The 8,088-nt window shown below is 48.7% G+C and overlaps 1 protein-coding gene across 1 annotated transcript in view; it reads left to right on the plus strand.

Moving 5' to 3' along the window:
- Positions 1–8,088, plus strand: part of PLA2G2C (phospholipase A2 group IIC) — a 23,739-nt gene that overhangs the window by 743 nt on the left and 14,908 nt on the right. The gene's annotated exons all lie outside the window — the stretch shown is intronic.

An 8,088-nucleotide genomic window follows, 5' to 3' on the forward strand; every position in this document is an offset into this window, starting at 1 on the left:
CCCCGGGAGGAGATGGGGTGGGGACTCAGGCCTGGCCTCTGCTGCCTCCTCTTTTCCTCACCTAGCCTCCCTGCCTCGCTGCACATCTCCTGGAGGAGAGGGCGTCCAGGGGTTGGAAAGCCCTGGCCAGGAGGCTGGGGGTGGCAGGCCCGCCTGCCTCAAACCCCTTTCGTGACCTTGGCTCAGGCCCTGACCCGCTCAGTGTCCCTGATCGGCAGATAAAGCTGCTGAGATGACTGATTCTTGTGAATCCTAGAATCTGAGCAGCTGCTTTTAGGGCATCTGTTTGAGGCCACCCTTTCGACACCCGTTCCTTGACCTCCTCATTTCCCTATCAGCCTAGCACTCCCGGGCCACATCCGAAATCTTGCTGTAGCTACATCTGCACCTGCTTTGACCCTCCTGACCATGACTTCTTCCGCAACTCCAGCCACTTCTACCACACTTGTCATTCAACATCTTCCAGAGGCCCGTCCATTGCCTTTCTGCTTTCTCCATATGAACCTGCTTCTTCCCTACCCGGTTGAGTTCAAGTTCCATTACCTCAGCTATTCCCTTGCAAGAAGCCGTGCCCTTGTCTTGCTGTCTTTCCATCACTCCCACCTGAGGAAACCCCAACCAGTCCACCTACACCAAAGTCCTGAAGAAATCTTGACCAGCCACAGGCATTGAGGTCATGGAAACATGGGGGCTCCAACCTCCTTTGGACGCTCAATCCTACACAGAAATCCTCCCACTTTCCCCAGCCCAGTTTTGACTCCTTTCTTCTCAGTGGCTATTTCAAACCTTGTCCTCTCTCCCAAAATCTCTCACCTCTCCTCGTTCCTCCTCCTTCTCAGAAGATATCCTTACTTCCCTCCTCAGAGAGAAGATAGAAGCCATCATATGGAAACTTTCTCAGCTTTCTGCCCTCAGACCTACAAACTTGCCTACTTTCATCTCCTTGCTTTCCTTCCTCCCTCCTGTTCCGATGGGAGGGAACCCACCCTCTGATTCTGTCCGAGATTCACCGCTGCTCCAGGGCTGCCCTGAAGCCTGTCCCTGGCCACAGGGTCACACCTGTACGCACCCTCATCGTACTCCAGGCCCTTGCTCCTGCTGTCCCCTCTGCCTACAAGATTCTTCTCCACGCTCCCCAACTTCTCATCCTCTTTCTTTGCCTAATGGCCACTTACCCTTCAGATCCCAACTTAATAGATGAAGGTTTCCTTCCAAGATGGAATTAAGATAGCTTCAGAAGGAGTCCTAACTGGACACTTGTCGGCCAGGCCCTGTTCTAGACTCTTGGAATTTGCAGAGGAATAACTAGTGACTGTATTATTAGAAGATAATGTTAGGAGACATTCAAGAGCCATATCATCAGATGAAAAAAATTCAGATTCACTACCTAGCATAATGGCAAAATGTTTGCTACCTTGTCTATCCCAGATGCATGGATACAGGACTGTAATAAAGTGCGCCCCTAACCCTCCTGCAAGATGTTCACGATTGTCTGAGAAGACAAGTCGCACAGTCATAAGGAGTTACCAATCAGATTCCTTTCAGTACAATCGGAGCCAAGGGTGGAAGAGCAGCACAGGTGGACATGATTGTGTGCCACGTGATTGGCACGGACAGGAAGTTCTCTGGGGGCCTGGGAAAGATGGGATTGTTTCAGCGGTGGTGTTTCTGCCCATCTCAGAAAAGAAGCACCTGATCTGTGGGAGCTGCTGGTGAGGCCCTGGGTTGGGCAGGCCCCCTGCTAGGGTCACCCCCTCACCCACACTGCACATCTAGGGAGGCATCTAAGGACCCAAGAAGGTGCAGGAGCTAGAGGTTTTAGGAGCTGAAGGTTTTAAAGCTCTGTGCTGGAGGCTTATTTCTTGTAAATGATTCTGTCAGAAATATCTAAGCAAGACTCTTCAGCCCTTCAACGCCCACCCAAAAAAGATTAAAGCGGATTCTTCATCAGCTATTCTAATATCACCTAAGAATTATGCAATCTTTTGGAAAATCAGATTGGCTTCTTACCCCATTTGTGTGCGTGAGTGTGTTTGTGTGCGTGGATGTGTCCCCATGTGTGCACACAGTGAAACGGTGCTTATGCCTAGGGTCTGTTTAGTCTTCAGCAGTGTGTGCCTTTTGCTCCCAGGGGCCATGGAATGCACAGCCCTAGGGGGAGGCTGGAGGGAAGGGAAAGAAAGGAGGCTGGCCAGACAACTGCTGTGCCTGCCTGCTCTTTAAAGAGAGGGCTGACTCTGCTACCTTTGTCTCTCCGCCTTTTTTGAAGAGGATGTCTTTAAAGGATGAACCCTTTAATGCCAGGTCTTCAGCACACATACAAAGTGGATTCTTAGTAAACGTGGCCAAAGGTCACTGCCCTGCCAGCTTAAATGTGGATTCACCTCCTTCCCATACATGGGTCTCTCTACTCCACAGCTCTCTTCCTGGGCTCCAGCCAGCTTGTCCCCCAAATAGGCCCTCAGCCTTTTCACCTCCAGGGTCTTTGCGTGTGCCTGCCTGACCCTGCTCCCTTCCTTGAAGTTAATCCAAATTTACTGATCCTTCAAGGCCCATCTTAAAAGTCACCATTTTCTTGAAGGCCTTTCCTGACCACACACACCCCCCCCCACCCCGACACACACACCCCTCCTGCGCTTTCTCTGATCCCTTTTGGTCCAGTGGAAGATGCCCAAGATGGCGCCATGGACCCCCACTAGGTCAACTCCTCTAATCTTCAGGTCTCTCCTCCCTGCCAATGTAGTTGGAGAAAACAATTGAATCTCAGGGCCCCCCAAGTTAACGATTGGCAGAGCACTTTTAGAACCCCAGTCCAGCTGATTCCAAAGCCCACCCTGTACCCCAGAGGCCCATCCCCCACCCCAGTATTCCCACCTGGCACTTTACCTATACCTGCCTATTGCGCTGGTCATGGGGTTGCAGGCGTGACCTCTGGGGTCAAGGCTTGAGTTTGAATCCCAGCTCCACCCCTTGCTAGCTGGAGACCTTCGGTAACTCCTTTAACTTCTCTGGACCTCAGTTTTCACCTCTGTAGAACGGAGATGATGAGAATAGGATTGTCACGAGGGTGAAATGAGATGACACATGTAAAGGTCTTAGCATAGTGCCTGGCACGTGGTGAGTGCTTGGTGAGGGTTAAGTTCATCATCCTGTTGTTTTCATCTCACGGCGCACATCTCCTTCAGTAGATTATGAGCTCCTTGTGGGCAGGAACTTGCCTGTGTCTGAGTTTCCTGCTTTGCCCACCACATGCCTGCTTTGTGGTAGGTACATATGAGAATTCAATTCATGATGATGGTGATGTTGATCGCACAGCTGGCTTTTCTGTGAGAGATCCAGCAAGTTGCCAGTTGGTATCCCCCCAAGGGTATGTGGCTTGAAGTCTAACTGAGCCCTCCCCCGGGTCTGGGCTGAAGGCAGGCGCTTCAGTTTCTTAGCAGCTTGTCCCCAAAGAGCAATCGGCCTTTTTTTTTTTTGAACTAGCGACTTGTAGATTTTGGAGTCTGTACCCAGTGTCCTACTCTGTCTGTCCTCAATCCCATTAGACATGTTGATTGAGATCACGGATAACCTTCAAGCAGAAGGTGAACTGGGTGGATCTTCTGGTTAAGAGGCCAAGAGGCTGCCACAGTTAGTCATGCCTCCCGATGAATCAGCTTCCTGAGGGCACTGCAAGAGAGAAGTTTCTAGAAAATGAAATTCACCCCTTGACATACTGCCGTTGTTTTTTTCTTAAATATTATTTCCGCCATATTATTGGAAAACTTCCAAAAATGTATTGCCTACTCCTCCCAGTGTTCTACAGCAAAACATACCAGACATGGTAACTCACCTTGGCTACTGTTGACCAGGTGCTTTTGCCATCGGGAGCTTGTTGAATCTTGCCGGCAATCTGTCGGGGGCCAGGACTATTGTCTCCGTCTCACAGACGAAGACCCTGAGGCTCAGGGAGCTGCAGTGGCTGTGACAGGAAGTGGCATCTCTGCACACTACAACCTTTTCTCGGGGCTTGGAAGGCAATAACTACGCTCCAGGTGCAATACTGTTGACGTGGCTAGAGCCATCTGCCCTGCACTCCTGGCCCCAGGTTTACGGGCTTGGTCAGTTATCCTTTTAATCATTCCTCTCTCTCCCTTGCCTTCCTGCTAAGAGCAGCCACTCTTTTTTCTAATTTCTGTTCAACTTCTGGGTCTGAGCAAAAGAGGCTGATGCTCTTGCTATAATTTTGTCTAAAATAAGAGCATCGTGCCATGGGCTTGGCTGCTCAGGGGCGTCTTCGGTTTTGTTTTCTCAGCTGTGTGTTGGATAGGTACAGGGTTTGGCCCAGTGACCCACAGGTAAGCAAGAGAACTGCGAAGGGGTTAGGGGTGCTGTCTTTGGAGTCAGACACACCTGGACTAAGCCCTGGCTCTGTCAATTTGCCACGCAACCTACCTACCCTCTGCCCTTCTCTCTCCCCTCATCTGTGAACTGGGCTTGATCATCTGTGCCTCTTTGGGAGGATTGAAAGAGGATTCGAGGAGATAATCCACGTACCAGGCTGGGCCCCATTCTGCTTCTCAATGGACTGTAGTTTCGTTTTTATTTCTGTGACTTGAAGCATGATAGGCCTTGGATCATTCATTCACCCCTCCAATATTTATTACTGCCCATCTCTCAGTGCCTAGTTTCCTTTATCTTCAAAACGAGGATAATAATAGGAGTTATCTAGCTGAGGACTAGATATGAGGGCTTAAAGAGTAAATATATGTGAAGTGCTCAGAATTGTGCCAGGTGTAAAATAAACGTGATACACATGTCAACCGTCACACCATTAGTACTAGTTTGTGCCAGGCACTGTGCTAGTTAGACGCTAGGTGAACAAACTAGAATGACCTTTGACTTGTGGATCTTGTAGGCTCTTTCCTCCTTATTTTCTCCAGGGGAAGAAAAGCCAACAATTGTTTCATCACTGCCCATGTAAGATGAAGTAATGGGTTTGAGAGAGTCCCTCCTAGGGACCTGCCAGCTTGCTGGCTGCTGCCCTAGAGGCTGGCGTAAGAGTCATGCCTCCCTCCCTCCGTCTCCCCCTTCATCAAGTCTCTGGGCCCCTAGCCCTGTGCTCTTAGCTTTGGCTCAGCAAGATTCAAAGCACCCGTAAACGATTACTCAAAGGGAGAGAACCATGTCTGTCTTGTCTAAGTCACAGCTGTGGAGGTCAGTATCTATGAAAAGGCTCTGTAACTTTCAAAATGGCACCCAGACAAGAGGTTTAGGTAGGGAGCCCAGCGAGGTGGATTTGAAGTTAGGGAACAGAGCTTAGTCCTGGCCCCGCCACTTGGTAGCCGTGTGGAACTGTTTCAGGTCACCTCTCCTCTCTGAGTTGGTTTCTCAATTGTCAAATGAAGAAGTGATAGGTCCTGCCTGGTAGGATTGTAGTGAGGAGGAAGTAGGAGCAGGACACAAATGTAAGGTCATTCGAGGCCCCCTCAAACGCCTCCGTCCTTTTGCAGGTGAGCCCACTGCTCCTTTCCCTGAGCTCAAAGGCATTTATGTATGCAACCACTAGAGCAGTGCTCATCACTCTGCACAGGCTTAGACTGGCCTCCCCGGACACAGACTCTGAGATGGAGAAGTGCATTGCCAGGGGGCTCCCTGGAGAGACATCTGTGCGGATGTGAACCAGGCGAAGTTGGAGAGCAGCAGAAGCTGACACGTGGAGACAGTTGCTAAGGCCACAGCTGGTCCCCCAGCGAGCTCTGGGAGACCTGGGATGGCCTTTCAGAGCTGTCCTGAAGGATGCAAGGGGGTGGCCCTTTATTTATTTTTTTATTGAAGTATAGTTGGCATACAATATCATGTTAATTTCAGGGGGTTACCAGAGTGACTGAGGAAATGCATTTGGAAACGATCACCATGATAAGTCTATTAACCATCTGTCACCACTCAAAATTATTACGTATTATTAACTATATTCCTTGTGCTGTATATTACATCCCCGTGACATTTTATAACTGGAAGTTTGTATCTCTTAATGCCCTTCACCTCTTTCATCCAACCCTCCACCTCCCTCCCCTCTGGTAACCACCTGTTTGTTCTCCATATTTATGACTCTGTTTCTGTTTTGTTTTGTTTGTTCATTTGTTTTGTTTTTTAGATACCACATATAAGTGAAATTATATGGTATTTGTCTTTCTTTTTATGACTTATTTCAGCTGGCCTAATGCCCTCTAGGCCCATCCATGTTGTTGCAAATGGCAAAGATTTAAATTTTTTTATGGCTGAGTAATATTTCATTATATATATATACACTTAGGTTGCTTTCATACCTTGGCTACTGAAAATAATGAACATATGGGTCATCTGCGTTTTTGGTTTAGTGTGGAATAGCTGGATCGTATGGTAGTTCAACTTTTAACATTTTGAGGAACCTCCATACTGTTTTCCACAGAGGCTGCACCAATTTACATTCCCACCCACAGTGCACGAGAGTTCCCTTTTCTCAACATCCTGGGGGTGGGGGGTTTGGCCCTTTAAATCATCACCTCGACCAGGGGCTACTCCTCCCCCTATCACCTGGCGGAGTCATAACCTTCAGACCAGACAGAGGCAGTTCCCAGTGAATGAGTGACAGTGTCAGGAACAGCTGATATCCCATCCCTAAAGAGAGGACCTGCCAGAAGCTATGCCAAGCATTCAGGATCAATGGAGAAAGAACAGAATTTCTGCACATGGGACTTTCGATCTATATATGGTCTATATTTACCTATTTGGTCTCTGGTCAGCTTGGAGGCCCACCTTGGGCCACAATCTTGTCTCATTAGAAGAACGCATAGTTGGTGCTTAATAAGAGTCTGTACCATCTCATTACCGGTAGTGCACCCAGGTCCCTTTCTTTGTCTCTCCAAAGTATCACCACCCGATCTTTTGAAAGATATGAGTCCCTTCATCATGGGCTAAACCAACACACAGTTATTTTTTTCACACTCAAAAGAGACAAAGGAAGCCAGCCTGTAAGATGGAACCTCATTTAAAAACATCCCGTGCAGCATCTGAAACGAAGGCTGCCTGGGACCAGGCCCGGTCAAGGCCCAGTCTCGAAGCGTCCACCAGAAACTTGCCAACGAGGGCGAAAATGGCAAACTCTCCCAGGACGCTTCAGCAGGTCGCTCGTTTTGAAATTTTCCTGGGAAACTTCGCCACGGAGTGCAAACCTAGCTGAAGCTCTACACCTGCCAAATCCCCTAGGCTCTGCTGAGCTAGGGTTCATAGTCCAGGTCTTGACCTTATCAGAGTTAGCCTGATTTATGATGGAGTGCATAAAAACCACTTGTATTTAAAGAGAGCTGTTGACTAACTAGTGGGGGCTCCACGTGAGGACGTGGGACCCTGAGCCCACATTCTCCTCTGTCGTCCTGTGGGAAGTGTGCCGGATATGGCCACCATTACCATTGCTAATAATATTGGTTTGGCCAAAAAGTTCGTTTGGGTTTTTCTGTAAGATGCTATAATAAGAAGGGTGTGGTCGCCTGGTACAGCATTTTATAGTGCCAAGCAGTTTTACTTGCATTATTTTAGTTGGTCCCCACAAGTCTGTGCAGTAGGGGACTGTCTGAGCACAAGGAAGTTGTCCAAACTCTCTGGGCCTCAGTTTCTCCATCTCTAAGCTGATAATAGAGCCTCTTAGGTTATTGTGAGGATTAAATAATGTAACACGCATGAAGCCCTTAAAGAAAATAGCACCTGGCATGTACGAATTTTTTTCTTTTCTCTCTCTCTCTCTTTTTTTTTTTTTTAAAGAATTTATTCTATTAGAAATAAAAATGGGACTTCCTTGGTGGTGCAGTGGTTAAGAATCCGCCTGCCACTGCAGGAGATCCAGGTTTGAGCCCTGGTCCAGGAAGAGCCCAAATGCCACAGAGCAACTAAACCCATGTGCCACAACTACTGAGCCCGTGTGCCACAACTACTGAAGCCTACATGCCACAACTGCTGAAGCCTGCATGCCTAGAGCCTGTGCTCTGCAACAAAGAGAAGCCACCGCAATGAGAAGCCCGCAGACCGCAACAAAGAGTAGCCCCCTGGGCTTCCCTGGTGGCACAGTGGTTG

This window comes from Neophocaena asiaeorientalis, unplaced genomic scaffold (genome assembly GCF_003031525.2).
Source record: "Neophocaena asiaeorientalis asiaeorientalis breed wild unplaced genomic scaffold, Neophocaena_asiaeorientalis_V1.1 scaffold275, whole genome shotgun sequence".
Classification (NCBI taxonomy): domain Eukaryota; kingdom Metazoa; phylum Chordata; class Mammalia; order Artiodactyla; family Phocoenidae; genus Neophocaena; species Neophocaena asiaeorientalis.